The sequence below is a fragment of the Oncorhynchus tshawytscha genome, unplaced genomic scaffold (assembly GCF_018296145.1).
Source record: "Oncorhynchus tshawytscha isolate Ot180627B unplaced genomic scaffold, Otsh_v2.0 Un_contig_3397_pilon_pilon, whole genome shotgun sequence".
Taxonomy (NCBI): Eukaryota; Metazoa; Chordata; class Actinopteri; order Salmoniformes; family Salmonidae; genus Oncorhynchus; species Oncorhynchus tshawytscha.
In genome coordinates, this window is record NW_024608994.1 from 42501 (window position 1) to 60659 (window position 18159).

The window sequence follows — 18159 nt, forward strand, 5'->3', positions numbered from 1 at the left end:
AGGTATTGTTTGTTTTGTGACACACTTCTAGTCGGAGGGCTGGTTTTCCCATAATTTACTCCTCCCATGTACGATAGCTTTTGCCTGTCTCACTAACGACTCCTTTTCAATGCCTGTACTCTTGCCTTGTTGGTCCTCCTGTGTATGACCTTCTGCCTGCCCCTGGACCCAGCTACCTGCCCCTGGACGTAGCTACCTGCCCCTGGACCCAGCTACCTGCCCCTGGACCCAGCTACCTGCCTCCTCCTGTGTATGACCTTCTGCCTGCCCCTGGACCCAGCTACCTGCCTCTGTGTATGACCTTCTGCCTGCTCCTGGACCCAGCTACCTGCCTCCTCCTGTGTATGACCTTCTGCCTGCTCCTGGACCCAGCTACCTGCCCCTGGACCCAGCTACCTGCCCCTGGACCCAGCTACCTGCCCCTGGACCCAGCTACCTGCCTCCTCCTGTGTATGACCTTCTGCCTGCCTCCTGGACCCAGCTACCTGCCCCTGGACCCAGCTGCCTGCCCCTGGACCCAGCTACCTGCCTCCTGGACCCAGCTACCTGCCCCTGGTATGACCTGACCCAGCTACCTGCCCCTGGACCCAGCTACCTGCCTCCTCCTGTGTATGACCTTCTGCCTGCTCCTGGACCCAGCTACCTGCCTCCTCCTGTGTATGACCTTCTGCCTGCTCCTGGACCCAGCTACCTGCCTCCTCCTGCGGTCCTTTACAATAAACACCTGCTGCCAGCTCTCTCTCCCATCGTGTTCATTACATTGAGATGGAATCATTTGTGAAGTGTTGGAAGGGAGTTGAGAAGGAATCATTTGTGAAGTGTTGGAAGGGAGTTGAGAAGGAATCATTTGTGAAGTGTTGGAAGGGAGTTGAGAAGGAATCATTTGTGAAGTGTTGGAAGGGAGTTGAGAAGGAATCATTTGTGAAGTGTTGGAAGGGAGTTGAGAAGGAATCATTTGTGAAGTGTTGGAAGGGAGTTGAGAAGAAGGAATCATTTGTGAAGTGTTGGAAGAAGGAGTTGAGAAGAAGAATCATTTGTGAAGTGTTGGAAGGGAGTTGAGAAGGAATCATTTTGAAGTGTTGGAAGTTTGAAGGAATCATTTGTGGAGTGTTGAGAAGGAATCATTTGTGAAGTGTTGGAAGGGAGTTGAGAAGGAATCATTTGTGAAGTGTTGGAAGGGAGTTGAGAAGGAATCATTTGTGAAGTGTTGGAAGGGAGTTGAGAAGGAATCATTTGTGAAGTGTTGGAAGGGAGTTGAGAAGGAATCATTTGTGAAGTGTTGGAAGGGAGTTGAGAAGGAATCATTTGTGAAGTGTTGGATGGGAGTTGAGAAGGAATCATTTGTGAAGTGTTGGAAGGGAGTAGAGAAGGAATCAGTGTTGGAAGGGAGTAGAGAAGGAATCATTTGAAGTGTTGGAAGGGAGTAGAGAAGGAATCATTTGTGAAGTGTTGGAAAGAAGAGAGTTAAATAAGGAATCATTTGTGAAGTTTTGGAAGGGAGTTGAGAAGGAATCATTTGTGAAGTGTTGGAAAGAAGAGAGTTAAATAAGGAATCATTTGTGAAGTGTTGGCACGAGGCCCATCTTCTCAGACTTACTGTAAGTACTTTTCCCTTCTCTCTCACCGTTCCAGAGTGTGTGTTTTTTGAGTGTGTGTTTTCGAGAGTGTGTATTCAGTGTTTTTTCAGGGTCATTATTTCTCTGCTACATGTCTGAGCACTGGGTACGGTTCACTGGGTACGGATCACTGATGTCCTGCCAAATGACTCTCTTTAATGGATGAACAACTTGGCAGCGCCGTGCGGTACCTGTTAGTGTGTGTGTGTGTGTGTGTGTGTGTGTGTGTGTGTGTGTGTGTGTGTGTGTGTGTGTGTGTGTGTGTGTGTGTGTGTGTGTGTGTGTGTGTGTGTGTGTGTGTGTGTATATATGTGTGTGTGTGTGTGTGTGTGTGTGTGTGTGTGTGTGTGTGTGTGTGTGTGTGTGTGTGTGTGTGTGTGTGTGTGTGTGTGTGTGTGAGACGGTGTACCTGTTTGCCACTGTGTTAACCGGCATTCATCATGAGAACCAAAAGCTGGGGTGTGTGTGTGTGTCTGTGTGTGTCTGTGTGTGTGTGTGTGTGTCTGTGTGTGTATGTGGTTGCATGTGTGTGCGTGTGCGTGTGTGTGTGAGAGATTAGTGTTTTGGGGTGAGACAGGAAGGAACAGGTCACGGGACAAGGTAATCTCAGGCCTCTTCACACACACTGACACACACACACACACACACACACACACACACACATATACACTATCCCTCTTCATCTCCCCCCTCCTCACCTACATTCCAGCCAGCATTACGGCAGCAGGCCTCAGCAGCTGGACAGCTGGGATGTGTTGTCTCAGTAAACTACCTAGTCACCGGGTCAGTAAGTCATGGGACTGGGCTGGCTCTGTGTGGTTTGGGACAATGACTGTGTGTGTGTGTGTGTGTGTCTGTGATCACCAGGGGTCTTGGACTCTACTCAGGTTTAGTACCAGGAAGTGACTGGCATCGCCCTGACAACCCTTAACCCATGACCCCTCTTAATCCCGCCCAGCAGTAGCTACAGGTCCAGAATCAGATTACCTCCCACCTCCTCCAGCTTCCCTTTCCCCCTCTTAACCCCGCCCAGCAGTAGCTACAGGTCCAGAATCAGATTACCTCCCACCTCCTCCAGCTTCCCTTTCCCCCTCTTAACCCCGCCCAGCAGTAGCTACAGGTCCAGAATCAGATTACCTCCCACCTCCTCCAGCTTCCCTTTACCCTCTTAACCCCGCCCAGCAGTAGCTACAGGTCCAGAATCAGATTACCTCCCACCTCATCCAGCTTCCCTTTCCCCCTCTTAACCCCGCCCAGCAGTAGCTACAGGTCCAGAATCAGATTACCTCCCACCTCTGCCCCTCCAGCTCCCCTTTACCCCTCAACTGGCACCCTATTCTCTACATCGTGCACTACTTAGCCTTATGGGTTCTAGTCTAAAGTAGTACACTGTATAGGGATTAAATCAAATCAAATCCCATTTTATTAGTCACGAAAACAACAGGTGTAGTAGACCTTACAGTGAAATGCTGAATACAACAGGTGTAGTAGACCTTACAGTGAAATGCTGAATACAACAGGTGTAGTAGACCTTACAGTGAAACGCTTACTTACAAGCCCTTAACCAACAATGCAGTTTTAAGAAAAATAAGTGTTAAGTAAAAAATAGATATGTAAAAAATAACAAATAACAAATAATTAAAAAGCAGCAGTAAAATAACAGTAGAGAGGCTATATATTATATTGTTTTATTTAACCTTTATTTAACTAGGCAAGGGGGTACCAGTTAGTCGAGGTAATTGATGTAATACTGTATGTACATGTATATATAGGTAGAATTAAAGTGACTATGCATAGATTATAAACAGAGAGTAGCAGCAGTGTTAAAGAGGGTCTGGGTAGCCCTGATTAGCTGTTCAGGAGTCTTATGGCTTGGGGATAGAAGCTGTTAAGAAGCCTTTTGGACCTAGACTAGGTGCTCTTGCTGTGCGGTAGCAGAGAGAACAGTCTATGACGAGGGTGGCTGGAGTCTTTGACAATTTTTAGGGCCTTCCTCTGACACCGCCTGGTATAGAGGTCCTGGATGGCAGGAAGCTTGATGTACTGGGCCGTACGCACCACCCTTTGTCAGAGGCCGAGCAGTTGCCATACCATTCAGTGATGCAACCAGTCAGGATGCTCTCGATGGTGCAGCTGTAGTAATTTTTGAGGATCTGAGGACCCATGCCAAATATTTTCAGTCTCCTGAGGGGGAATAGGCATTGTCGTGCCCTCTTCACTGTCTTGGTGTGTTTGGACTATAATAGTTTGATGGTGATGTGGACACCAAGGAACTTGAAGCTCTAAACCTGCTCCACTACAGCCCCGTCGATGAGAATGGGGGCGTGCTCGGTCCTCCTTTTCCTGTAGTCCACAATCATCTCCTTAGTCTTGGTTACGTTGAGGGATAGGTTGTTATTCTGGCACCACCCGGCCAGGTCTCTGACCTCCTCCCTATAGGCTGTCTCATCATTGTCGGTGATCAGGCCTACCACTGTTGTGTCGTCAGCAAACTTAATGATGGTGTTGTAGTCATGCCTGGCCATGCAGTCATGAGTGAACAGGGAGTACAGGAGGGGACTGAGCACGCACCCCTGAGGGGCACCTGTGTTGAGGATTAGCGTGGCGGATGTTTTGTTAGGATGCCATTTTGGTATAGACCTAGCTTCAGTAATTCCAGGTTGATCCTAACAACCGGTCTAAGATCAGGTTACCAACACCCGGTCTCCTCTCATCCATCCTATGGCTTTTAGACACTGGGCAATACATTGGTTGCTCTCTCTTTTCAGATCAGTGCAGATACATGAACACAGTCTTACCCAAACACACACACACATAGGCACAGGCACACACACACACAGATAACCCCACACTCCACCCTAGTTCCTTGTAGAGTCGTGATCTTAAAGGGGAATGGAAACACTTACCAGTTCCAGTGAGCTGCCTTTCTGAATCCTAGTGTTTCCATTCCCCTTTAATGTCCTTCAGGAAGGGGAGGGACTAGTGTTTCCATTCCCCTTTAATGTCTTTCAGGAAGGGGAGGGACTAGTGTTTCCATTCCCCTTTAATGTCCTTCAGGAAGGGGAGGAACTAGTGTTTCCATTCCCCTTTAATGTCCTTCAGGAAGGGGAGGAACTAGTGTTTCCATTCCCCTTTAATGTCCTTCAGGAAGGGGAGGAACTAGTGTTTCCATTCCCCTTTAATGTCCTTCAGGAAGGGGAGGAACTACTGCTTCCATTCCCCTTTAATGTCCTTCAGGAAGGGGAGGGACTAGTCCCCCATTCCCCAGTCCTTCAGGAAGGGGAGGGACTAGTGTTTCCATTCCCCTTTAATGTCCTCCAGGAAGGGGAGGAACTAGTGTTTCCATTCCCCTTTAATGTCCTTCAGGAAGGGGAGGAACTAGTGTTTCCATTCCCCTTTAATGTCTTTCAGGAAGGGGAGGAACTAGTTTTTCCATTCCCCTTTAATGTCCTTCAGGAAGGGGAGGAACTAGTGTTTCCATTCCCCTTTAATGTCCTTCAGGAAGGGGAGGGACTAGTGTTTCCATTCCCCTTTAATGTCCTTCAGGAAGGGGTGTCAAACCCTGACCTTAGTATTCTTTGTTTTCTTTATTATTTTGGTTAGGTCAGGGTGTGACAAGGGTGATATGTGTGTTTTTGTGTGTTATTTTGTCTTATTCTAGGGTGTTTGTACTGTCTAGGGGTTTTTGTAGATTTATGGGGTTGTTTTCATCTAGGTGTTTATGTTGGTCTATGGTTGCCTAGATTGGTTCTCAATTAGAGGCAGGTGTTTATCGTTGTCTCTGATTGGGAACCATATTTAGGCAGCCATCTTCTTTGGGTATTTCGTGGGTTATTGTCTATGTTATATTGCACGTTAGCACAGTGTTTATATAGCGGTCACGGTCGTCTTATTTGTTTTGTTGTTTAAGTGTTCTTCGTGTTCTTCATTAAATAAAGAAGACTGTATTCTAACCACGTTGCGCTTTGGTCCACTCCATACGACGATCGTGACGAGGGGAGGAACTGAAAGCTGCTGTTGTGGAACCTTCTATTAGCAGTGTGAATACCTCGCCTGCCTAAAGGTCTGTCTTTTTCAGACATCAATTTCCTGTGTTTGAGGAGTCACTTTAATCTCGCTGGATTGATTGTGTTCATTATTTAACACTTTTTTTGGTTACTACATGATTCCATATGTGTTATTTAATAGTTTTGATGTCTTCGCTATTATTCTACAATGTAGAAAATTGTCTAAATAAATAAAAACCCTGGAATGAGTAGTTGTGTCCAAAATGTTACTGGTACAGTATGAATAGTGTAATCTAGAGCCAGGCATTTTTATTTTAAATTGCATGGTTATCCTGCTATTGACACACCTGTTGAATTATGCAAGAGAAAGTGACAAAAACAAAATGAATTAGTCAGTCTAGACAGGTAAGTGCAGGTTTTTGGTCCTGTTCCACCACTTTATGTTTATTCACGACTGCAATTATTCATACCCCTTGACTTATTCCACATTTTTGTTGTGTTAAATCCTGTGTTACAGCCTGAATTCAAAAAATGGATTAAATATATATTTTTCTCATCCATCTATACACAATACTCTAATACAGAAATATCTAATTTACATACATAAATCAGGCAGGCAGGGTAGCCTAGTGGTTAGAGCGTTGGACTAGTAACCGAAAGGTTGCAAGTTCGAATCCCCGAGCTGACATGGTACAAATCTGTCGTTCTGCCCCTGAACAGGCAGTTAACCCACTGTTCCTAGGCCATCATTGAAAATAAGAATTTGTTCTTAACTGACTTGCCTAGTAAAATTAAACATATGTAAGTATTCACACCACTGAGTCAATACTTTGTAGAAGCAGCAATGGCAGCGATTCCAGTCGTTCTGGGTAAATCTCTAAGAGCTTTCCACACCTGGATTCTGTAACATCTACCCATTATTATTTTCTGTCAAATTGGCTGTTGATCATTGCTAGACAACCATTTTCAGGTCTTGCCATATATTTTCAAGAATATTTAAGTCAAAACTGTAACTCGGCCACTCGCTAACATTCAATGTCTTCTTGGCAAGCAACTCCAGTGTATCTTTGGTCTTGTGTTTTAGGTTATTGTGTTTGTCATCTCCCAGTGTCTGGTAGAAAGCAGACTGAACCAGGGGATTTCCTCTCGGATTTTGTCATTTCTTAGCTCCATTCAGCAAGAGTGAGTCAACTCAACTTATTATGTGACATGTTAAGCACATTTTTACTCATCAATTTATTTAGGCGTTTCCATAACAACGAGGTTGAATATTCAAGACATTTCAACTCTACATTTTTTTATTAATCTGTAAAAATTCTGGGAAAAAAATAATTCCGCTTTGACATTATGGGATATTTGGTCATTGATTTCCCCCAAAAAAAAAAAAAAAAAAAAAAAAATCACAATTTAATAAATTTTAAATTCAGCCTGTAACACAACACAATGTTGAGAAAGTTAAGAGGTGTGAATCATTTCTGAAGGCACTGTACACTGTATAGCATATGCAAATAAGGCACATATCACATTATTTCTCCGATCACAAAGTATAAAACAATACATGAGATAACATGAAAAAAATGACAGCATTAGAAGATATTTTTTTTTTTAAATTTTACCAAAAAATGTAAACAGGATTTTTCACCAAAATGCCAGAACGCCTTTCTTTGTCCGTGCCAGTACAATGATTTGTATGTGTTACAATTCAGTTGATATCTGCTGGATTTAAAAACATTCTAAAAGTTTGTCCAACTGTTGCATTTATTTAAATTGTTTTTTTTAAACCTTTTGAACAATCTTGATGAACATTTGCTACTTCTACCCTGAGTCACATGTTTCCCCCTGCCTGGGGGACATACATGTGATTGAACAGGTTACTAATTGGACTGGGCACAAGACAGAACAGCCCCTGATGCTCAGCTACAGCCACAGCAGTCAGCACCACAATGGCTCCCTGTCAACAAATTGAATTTGAGGCTGTCGCATCTCATCTGACACTGTATACCTAGTTGGCTGGGACTCCACACACCACACCACACAGAGGACAAAGAATGTATGTTGGCAGTGTTTTTAAAAGAGATCGTTGAGGAGAAGGAATGAGTGTTTAAACTGGTTCTAAAAGAGAGTTTGAGGAGAAAGAATGAGTGTTTAAACTGGTTATAAAAAGAGTTTGAGGAGAAGGAATGAGTATTTAAACTGGTTCTAAAAGAGAGTTTGAGGAGAAGGAATGAGTGTTTAAACTGGTTCTAAAAGAGTTTGAGGAGAAAGAATGAATGTTTGAGCTGGTTCTAAAAGAGATAGTTGAGTTGAAGACAGTTTGTATCTCTCCATTCAAATAAACATGGCCACCAAACAAGGAGGCAAAGTGAAATGATCTGAAACATCTGTTGGACAGGAGAAGACCGGACGATTTGGCCTCCGGAGAGACAGAAGGGGGGGGAGAGAGAAAGCGAAAGAGTGTGTGTGTGTGTACATGTGTGCCTGTGTTTAGAGTCTGTGAGCTCATCAAAGAGATGAGTCCACAGCAGTAGAGACAGATGTAGCCTTGTGTGTTGTTGTAACTAAGGGGGTAGCCTAGCTTAGCCTAGCTTAGCCTGGCCTGCTACCCAACCTCTGATCTGTTTACTCTTCAGCTATTAGCATCACGCTAGCAGAGACTAACATTTGCCAACGATTTTAAATGAGCAAACCTCATTAGGTTTAGGATGGCTATGCTTATTAGGTTTAGGAAGAAGGACTGTCATCTATCAATTAAGGAATAGCAGGGTCAACTCTCTTGGTTGACCCCATAAACTGATCTAAGGCCAGTTTTACATCTCACCTCCTATTGATTAAATCAAATTAAATCAAATTGTATTGGTCACATATACATGGTTAGCAGATGTTAATGTGAGTGTAACAAAATGCTCGTGCTTCTAGTTCCAACAGTGCAGTAATATCTAACAAGCAATCTAACAATTCCCAACAACTACCTAATACACACAAATCTAAAGGGGTGAATGAGAATATGTACATATAAATATATGGATGAGTGATGGCCGAGCAGCACAGGCAAGGTGCAATAGATGGTATAAAATACAGTATATACATGTGATATGAGTAATGTACGATATGTAAACATTATTAAAGTGGCATTATTTAAAGTGGTATTGTTTAAAGTGACTAGTGACCGATTTAATAAAGTGGACAGTGATTGGGTCTCAAGGTGGCAGCAGCCTCTCTGTGTTCGTGAAGTCTCCAGTGATTGGGTATCAAGGTGGCAGCAGCCTCTCTGTGTTAGTGAAGTCTCCAGTGATTGGGTCTCAAGGTGGCAGCAGCCTCTCTGTGTCAGTGAAGTCTCCAGTGATTGGGTCTCAAGGTGGCAGCAGCCTCTGTGTCAGTGAAGTCTCCAGTGATTGGGTCTCAAGGTGGCAGCAGCCTCTCTGTGTCAGTGAAGTCTCCAGTGATTGGGTCTCAAGGTGGCAGCAGCTCTCTGTGTTAGTGAAGTCTCCAGTGATTGGGTCTCAAGGTGGCAGCAGCCTCTCTGTGTCAGTGAAGTCTCCAGTGATTGGCAGCAGCCTCTGTGTTAGTGAAGTCTCCAGTGATTTGGGCAGCCTCTCTGGTGGCAGCAGCCTCTCTGTGTTAGTGAAGTCTCCAGTGATTGGGTCTCAAGGTGGCAGCAGCTCTCTGTGTTAGTGAAGTCTCCAGTGATTGGGTCTCAAGGTGGCAGCAGCCTCTCTGTGTTAGTGAGTTCAGTGAAGTCTCAGTGATTGGGTCTCAAGGTGGCAGCAGCAAGGTGGCAGCAGCCCTCTGTGTCAGTGAAGTCTCCAGTGATTGGGGTGGCAGCAGCCTCTGTGTTAGTGAAGTCTCCAGTGATTGGGTCTCAAGGTGGCAGCAGCCTCTCTGTGTTAGTGAAGTCTCCAGTGATTGGGTCTCAAGGTGGCAGCAGCCTCTCTGTGTTAGTGAAGTCTCCAGTGATTGGGTATCAAGGTGGCAGCAGCCTCTCTGTGTTAGTGAAGTCTCCAGTGATTGGGTCTCAAGGTGGCAGCAGCCTCTCTGTGTCAGTGAAGTCTCCAGTGATTGGGTCTCAAGGTGGCAGCAGCCTCTCTGAGTTAGTGGTGGCTGTTTAACAGTCTGATGGCCTTGAGATAGAAGCTGTTTCTCAGTCTCTCAGTCCCAGCTTTGATGCACCTGTACTGACCTCGCCTTCTGGATGATAGCAGTGTGAACAGGCAGTGGCTCGGTTGGTTGTTGTTCTTGATGATCTTCTCGGCCTTCCTGTGACATCGTGTGCTGTAGGTGTCGTGGAGGGCAGGTAGTTTGCCCCCGGTGATGGGTTGTGCAGACCTCACTACCCTCTGGAGAGCCTTACGGTCGAAGGCGGTGCAGTTGCCGTACCAGGCTGTGATACAGCCCGACAGGATGCTCTCGATTGTGCATCTGTAGAAGTTTGTCAGGGTTTTAGGTGAAAAGCCAAATTTCTTCAGCCTCCTGTGGTTGAAGAGGCGCTGTTGCACCTTCTTCACCACACTGTGTGGATGGACAATTTCAGTTTGTCTGTGATGTGTATGCAGAGGAACTTAAAACCTTCCACCTTCTCCACTACTGTCCCTTCGATGTGGATAGGGGTGCTCCGTCTGCTGTTCCCTGAAGTCCACGATCATCTCCTTTGCTTTGTTGATATTGAGTGAGAGGTTGTTTTCCTGACACCACACTCCGAGTGCCCTCACCTCCTCTCTGTAGGCCGTCTTGTCGTTGTTGGTGACCAAGCCCACTACTGATGTGTCGTCTGCAAACTTGATGATTGAGTTGGAGGCGTGCGTGGCCACGCAGTCATGGGTGAACAAGGAGTTCAGGAGAGGGGTGAGCACACACCCTTGTGGTGCCCCAGTGTTGAGAGTCAGTGAAGTCGAGGTGTTGTTTCCTAACTTCTCCACCTGGGTGCGGCCCGTCAGAAAGTCCAGGACCCAGTTGCAAAGGGTGGGGTTGAGAGCCAGGGCCTCCAGCTTGATGATGAGCTTAGAGGGAACTATGGTGTTGAATGCTGAGCTGTAGTCAATGAACAGCATTCTCACATAGGTATTCTTTTTGTTCAGATGGGATAGGGCAGTGTGCAGTGTGATGGCGATTGTGTCATCTGTAGACCTGTTGGGGCGGTATACAAATTGAAGTGGGTCTAGGGTGGCAGGAAACAGGGGAGTGCTGTTCCACTGTGACACCTAACCCAGAGGAAACAGGGGAGTGCTGTTCCACTGTGACACCTAACCCAGAGGAAACAGGGGAGTGCTGTTCCACTGTGACACCTAACCCAGAGGAAACAGGGGAGTGCTGTTCCACTGTGACACCTAACCCAGAGGAAACAGGGGGTGCTGTTCCTAACCCAGAGGAAACAGGGGAGTGCTGTTCCACTGTGACACCTAACCCAGAGGAAACAGGGGGTGCTGTTCCACTGTGACACCTCAGAGGAAACAGGGGGAGTGCTGTTCCACTGTGACACCTAACCCAGAGGAGGGGAGTGCTGTTCCACTGTGACACCTAACCCAGAGGAAACAGGGGAGTGCTGTTCCACTGTGACACCTAACCCAGAGGAAACAGGGGAGTGCTGTTCCACTGTGACACCTAACCCAGAGGAAACAGGGGAGTGCTGTTCCACTGTGACACCTAACCCAGAGGAAACAGGGGAGTGCTGTTCCACTGTGACACCTAACCCAGAGGAAACAGGGAGTGCTGTTCCACTGTGACACCTAACCCAGAGGAAACAGGGGAGTGCTGTTCCACTGTGACACCTAACCCAGAGGAAACAGGGGAGTGCTGTTCCACTGTGACACCTAACCCAGAGGAAACAGGGGAGTGCTGTTCCACTGTGACACCTAACCCAGAGGAAACAGGGGGTGCTGTTCCACTGTGACACCTAACCCAGAGGAAACAGGGGAGTGCTGTTCCACTGTGACACCTAACCCAGAGGAAACAGGGGAGTGCTGTTCCACTGTGACACCTAACCCAGAGGAAACAGGGGGTGCTGTTCCTAACCCAGAGGAAACTGGGGAGTGCTGTTCCACTGTGACACCTAACCCAGAGGAAACAGGGAGTGCTGTTCCACTGTGACACCTAACCCAGAGGAAACAGGGGAGTGCTGTTCCACTGTGACACCTAACCCAGAGGAAACAGGGGAGTGCTGTTCCACTGTGACACCTAACCCAGAGGAAACAGGGGGTGCTGTTCCACTGTGACACCTAACCCAGAGGAAACAGGGGTGCTGTTCTAACTGTGACACCTAACCCAGAGGAAACAGGGAGTGCTGTTCCACTGCTGTTGACACCTAACCCAGAGGAAACAGGGGAGTGCTGTTAACCCTAACCCAGAGGAAACAGGGGAGTGCTGTTCCACTGTGACACCTAACCCAGAGGAAACAGGGGAGTGCTGTTCCACTGTGACACCTAACCCAGAGGAAACAGGGGGTGCTGTTCCTAACCCAGAGGAAACAGGGGAGTGCTGTTCCACACTCTACAACACACATGTAATCACTGACTATATCACAGGCCAGCCAGAGGCTAAGCTATTTTTTTTAGCGCCTCAAATCAACACCTGTCTAACCTGAGCCCAAGAATGACGAGAGAGAGAGAGGGAGAGATGAGAGAACCCAGAGAGAAGACAGAGAGAGAGACAGTGAGAGAGAAACAGGGAGAGAGGAAACAGGGGAGAACCCAGAGAGAGAGATAGGAGAGACAGAGATGAGGAGACAGGAGAGTGCAGAGAGAGAGACAGAGACCCAGAGGAGATAGGAGAGACAGAGATAGAGAGACAGACATGGAGAGAGAGAGATGTGACACCTAACCCAGAGAGACAAAGGAGAGAGAGAGAGATAGGAGAGACAGAGATAGGAGAGAGAGAGAGAGAGATAGGAGAGACAAGGAGAGAGAGAGATAGGAGAGACAAAGGGGGAGAGAGAGTGACACCATAACCCAGAGGAGAGAGTGATTCCAGAGAGACAGAGGAAAGTGAGATAGGAGACACCTAACTGAGAGGAGGGAGAGAGAGATAGGAGAGACAAAGAGAGAGAGAGATAGAGAGACAAGAGTGAGAGAGAGAGATAGGAGAGACAAAGGAGAGAGAGAGATACACAACAAGAGGATGTGACCTAACCCAGAAACAGGAGTGCTGAGACAGATACAGAGAGAGAAACAAGGATGCTGAGCCTAACCCAGACTACAGAGTGATGGAGAGACAAAGATAGTTCCACTAACCCAAGGAAACACAACTACAGAGTGATGTGTATTAGCCCACAACTACAGAGTGATGTGTATTAGCCCACAACTACAGAGTGATGTGTATTAGCCCACAACTACAGAGTGATGTGTATTAGCCCACAACTACAGTGATGTGATGACACCACAACTACAGAGTGATGTGTATTAGCCCACAACTACAGAGTGATGTGTATTAGCCCACAACTACAGAGTGATGTGTATTAGCCCACAACTACAGAGTGATGTGTATTAGCCCACAACTACAGAGTGATGTGTATTAGCCCACAACTACAGAGTGATGTGTATTAGCCCACAACTACAGAGTGATGTGTATTAGCCCACAACTACAGAGTGATGTGTATTAGCCCACTAACACAACTACAGAGTGATGTGTATTAGCCCACTAACACAACTACAGAGTGATGTGTGATGTGTATTAGCCCACAACTACAGAGTGATGTGTCACACTACAGAGTAGCCCACAACTACAGAGTGATGTGTATTAGCCCACAACTACAGAGTGATGTGTATTAGCCCACTAACACAGACTACAGAGTGATGTGTATTAGCCCACAACTACAGAGTGATGTGTATTAGCCCACTAACACAACTACAGAGTGATGTGTATTAGCCCACAACTACAGAGTGATGTGTATTAGCCCACTAACACAACTACAGAGTGATGTGTATTAGCCCACAACTACAGAGTGATGTGTATTAGCCCACTAACACAACTACAGAGTGATGTGTATTAGCCCACAACTACAGAGTGATGTGTATTAGCCCACAACTACAGAGTGATGTGTATTAGTCCACTAACACAACCACAGAGTGATGTGTATTAGCCCACAGCTACAGTGTGATGTGTATTAGCCCACTAACACAACTACAGAGTGATGTGTATTAGCCCACAACTACAGAGTGATGTGTATTAGCCCACAACACAGTGTGACTAACACACAGAGTGATGTGTATTAGCCCACAACTACAGAGTGATGTGTATTAGCCCACTAACACAACTACAGAGTGATGTGTATTAGCCCACAACTACAGAGTGATGTGTATTAGCCCACAACTACAGAGTGATGTGTATTAGCCCACTAACACAACTACAGAGTGATGTGTATTAGCCCACTAACACAACTACAGAGTGATGTGTATTAGCCCACAACTACAGAGTGATGTGTATTAGCCCACTAACACAACTACAGAGTGATGTGTATTAGCCCACTAACACAACTACAGAGTGATGTGTATTAGCCCACAACTACAGAGTGATGTGTATTAGCCCACTAACACAACTACAGAGCCCACAACTACAGAGTGATGTGTATTAGCCCACAACTACAGAGTGATGTGTATTAGCCCACTAACACAACTACAGAGTGATGTGTATTAGCCCACAACTACAGAGTGATGTGTATTAGCCCACAACTACAGAGTGATGTGTATTAGCCCACAACTACAGAGTGATGTGTATTAGCCCACAACTACAGAGTGATGTGTATTAGCCCACTAACACAACTACAGAGTGATGTGTATTAGCCCACTAACACAACTACAGAGTGATGTGTATTAGCCCACTAACCAACTACAGAGTGACTAACACAACTACAGAGTGATGTGTATTAGCCCACAACTACAGAGTGATGTGTATTAGCCCACAACTACAGAGTGATGTGTATTAGCCCACTAACACAACTACAGAGTGATGTGTATTAGCCCACTAACACAACTACAGAGTGATGTGTATTAGCCCACTAACACAACTACAGAGTGATGTGTATTAGCCCACAACTACAGAGTGATGTGTATTAGCCCACAACTACAGAGTGATGTGTATTAGCCTAACACAACTACAGAGTGATGTGTATTAGCCCACAACTACAGAGTGATGTGTATTAGCCCATAACACAACTACAGAGCAGACACATATGGGGTGCAGTGCATATTTGTGTCATGATCTATATATCTATCTCCTGTGCCAGAGAGCAGACCTATTAGAGTCAGGTCTTGTTGATCAGGGGGTTAAGTTTAGTAGGTCTGGGCTCTTACCATGTCAGGAGCACCACTCCTCCTCCTCTAAACTAAGTGAGTTGGGGAGTTTATGTTCGCTTTATTTAACTAGACAAGTCAGTTAAGAACAAATTCTTATTTGCAATGACAGCCTTGGAACAGTGGATTTAACTTCCTTTTTCAGGAAGAACGACTGATTCTTTATCTGGTCAGCTCGGAGATTCGACCCAGCAACCTTTTAGTTACTGACCCAACGCTCTAACCACTAGGCTACCTGCTGCCCCAAGTGGTGAGGTTCATGTAGTTCAACTGGTCATTAAACTACATGTTGAAGTAGCTTGGTGGTAGTTGAACTCAATTCTAATCTAGCTCTTGTTTTCAGTAGTCAATTACTGTTTTGCCACGTAGTGGTGTAACTAACTATTAGAACTACAAACTACTTAAAAAAATATTATATTATAAAATAAAATATAGGCAAAAAGTAGGCAATAAATCCCTTTATTTTTCTGCATCTCAGATCTGCCTAATTCTGACTTGAAAAAGAGTATTTGTGTTAGCTAGGTAAAGTGTTTTCAGAGTAGCTTCCCCGACACCGCTGAGTTGACATAACCTGTCTCTATACCTGCTGAGACTTCCTGTACCGTCTGATTATTACACCCTAATCACACACTACACTGACTCTGATTCTGCTGGAGGGAGGAAAACATATGAGAAAACTGCATTTCCTCTCTATGACGCTTTCCCAAAGCCAAAGCACGTTGCCCCCCCTAAAATGCAGTGTAAAAATCAGAGTGCTTTTGAAGTAGCCTACAGGTTAACATCAATGTATCCCATTCACTTCAGACGACGTTTTATGTTGACTCAACCGCTTTATGTTTTGAACGTGTATTAGTGTAGGTGGGACAGACAGAGAGGCGCTTACCTTCGAAGTCTGATAGAATCCCCTCCAGGTGGTCGTTGACGGAGATATGGGACATCCTGACTGTCCTTATCAACTCTTCCGGAGTTCACTGCAGCTCGATATAACGGGGTAAAAAAGTAGTTTATAGTTTATCAAAAAAATATAGTTTATATTCAAATAAAAACCTTATTCCTTCCAAAGAAAATCCACTCGCATAACAGAAGAAAACAAACGGATCCACCGTCTTGGAATAGAACTCCGCGGGTCTTGCAACCAAAAAGTTGCGTTTTTTTTCTGAAATCGGCTCACATCGGAGAGCGAGCGCACAACTGTTTGCTTCAGCATATGCCTCCTGCCTCCGTCCGTCCGTCTGTCTGTGTCAGGAGAGGGTTTGAGCGGGTCTCCGGCGATGCGCCTCCCCTCTGGTCTCCCCTGCGAGTGGAGCCCTGCCCCCTGTAGCCTGCCCTACCCTGGATGGAGGGATGGATCGAGGGATAGGGAGAGAGGAAGAAGAGGGGCGGACCTCCGTCCTTCATCTAGCCCCTAGACATTGTAGGCAACACCTGGAATGGGGAGTCAGTAAAATGTCTCGTCCTGGCTGCCTTCATTCACTTTCCCCGACGGGCGACTGTGTTCTAGTGATGCGCACGTTGGCTCATAACCCGCAGTCCCCACGGTTATATCCACGGGGCGAGCAGGTTGAGGGTCATGGAATATTGTGTGGATGTAGGGCGGGTGGGTGCCGGGAGGGTTGAATAAAGAGAAAACAATACCGTGAAAAATACAGAAATGTATAATTATTGTGCAATTCATATATATATATATATATATATATATATAGATTACATTGAGGTTTTCTTTCATTATTTTAGGCTATCTGGCATTACTGCATAAACCTAAACTGCATAAGCCTAAACATGCCAATCGCCAAATGCTTTTGGGAATGGGCAGAGCAAGTTAACGTCGATCCACGGAGGAAACAAAGACAACGTCGAAGTCCAATTCAATAAGAGAAAAGCTGCGACACGGAGAGTTGGAAATAAAGAGAAGGGAAAATGAATGTTTGGTAAAGATTTGTTGAAGTGGTAGAAGAGGATGATAGCAGTGCTTTGTCATGTGTGATGATGATGAGGCGCTGTACTAATTCAACAGTCACTAGACTGGGACTTCAAATAGGTTTATGGCACGTTATTAAGAGAACTTTAGCCTACTGTTCAGATGGGTTAAATGGAAACTGAAATCTGAGAGCGTCAGAGCAGCAGGTCTCACTCAGATCATGATGCGCGTTTTGATTTATGGTGTGTTCGTAAATTCACGCTCCGATAGGTCAGAACACGACAAAACGGCTGGAATTTACAAACGGACAATCTGACAATGATCTGCATTTACAAATGACCCAGAGCGCACTCTGACACAATTTACAAACGCACCCAAAGTCGGCTAGTTTGCTAGTTACTTCCAGACACAAATGAGAGAACACCTCACTCTGACCATTTGACTTGTCCTAGCAGAGCTGATTAAACTGTTTTCATGTTATGCAGAGCGTTGGTGACTGTAACTGTGCTGTTGACAACAACTGAATTACTTTGTTTTGCCGGCCGTTTACTGACACGGGTCATATTCAGCCGGTGTTAAGTGTTAATAGTAAATTCATCAGTCATTCTGCTCTCTGGCACACTCTGACATTGGAATAGATAGCCAGAGCGAATTTACGAACGCACCCTTTGAAGGTGAATTTGTGCCGCCTCAGCTCAGCCAATCAGAAAACCTGCCTGACCATCTTGGTTGGGGGCGGGTCGTTACTTACTGGTCAGCCAAATGCTCAGTATAGATTATTATGGCAACAGAGAAATTGCTCAAAAGTTATTTCTGTAAATATATATTACTAATATATATATATTTTTTAAATGAAAATCCTACCCCAATCAATGATGGTCCTTGCCTTCTGGCGGTTGCCAGAATTCCCACATAGCCAATCCACCCAAGCCTCCAGGGTCAATCAACAGGTTGGCATGACCCCTAAGAGAGATTTGGTTGCGGGTCCTCCACACCAAGAGGGCAACATTATTTTGTGACCCCCCTCTTGACAGAGGAGAGAAAAATGTCAGTTTGACACATTTTACAAATTTTGCGGTGGATTTTTTGTTGTTGTTTAAATTGTAAATATGTGTTAATTTTTTACCCCTTTTTTCTCCCCAATTTCGTGGCGTCCAATTGGTAGTCTTTTATCGCCACTGCAAGTCCCGTATGGACTCGGTAGAGGAGAAGGTCGAGAGCCGTGGATTCGGGAGAGGAGAAGGTCGAGAGCCGTGGACTCGGGAGAGGAGAAGGTCGAGAGCCGTGGGCTCGGGAGAGGAGAAGGTCGAGAGCCGTGGACTCGGGAGAGGAGAAGGTCG

At 45.7% G+C, this 18159-nt stretch overlaps 1 protein-coding gene across 1 annotated transcript in view; it reads right to left on the bottom strand.

Moving 5' to 3' along the window:
- Positions 1–16453, bottom strand: part of LOC121844094 (one cut domain family member 3-like) — a 46513-nt gene extending 30060 nt beyond the window's left edge. Inside the window, exon 1 of the mRNA XM_042313978.1 lies at positions 15785–16453. The gene's annotated coding sequence lies outside the window, so the exon portion shown is untranslated. The remainder of the gene's footprint in view (positions 1–15784) is intronic.
- Positions 16454–18159: the final 1706 nt, after the last annotated feature.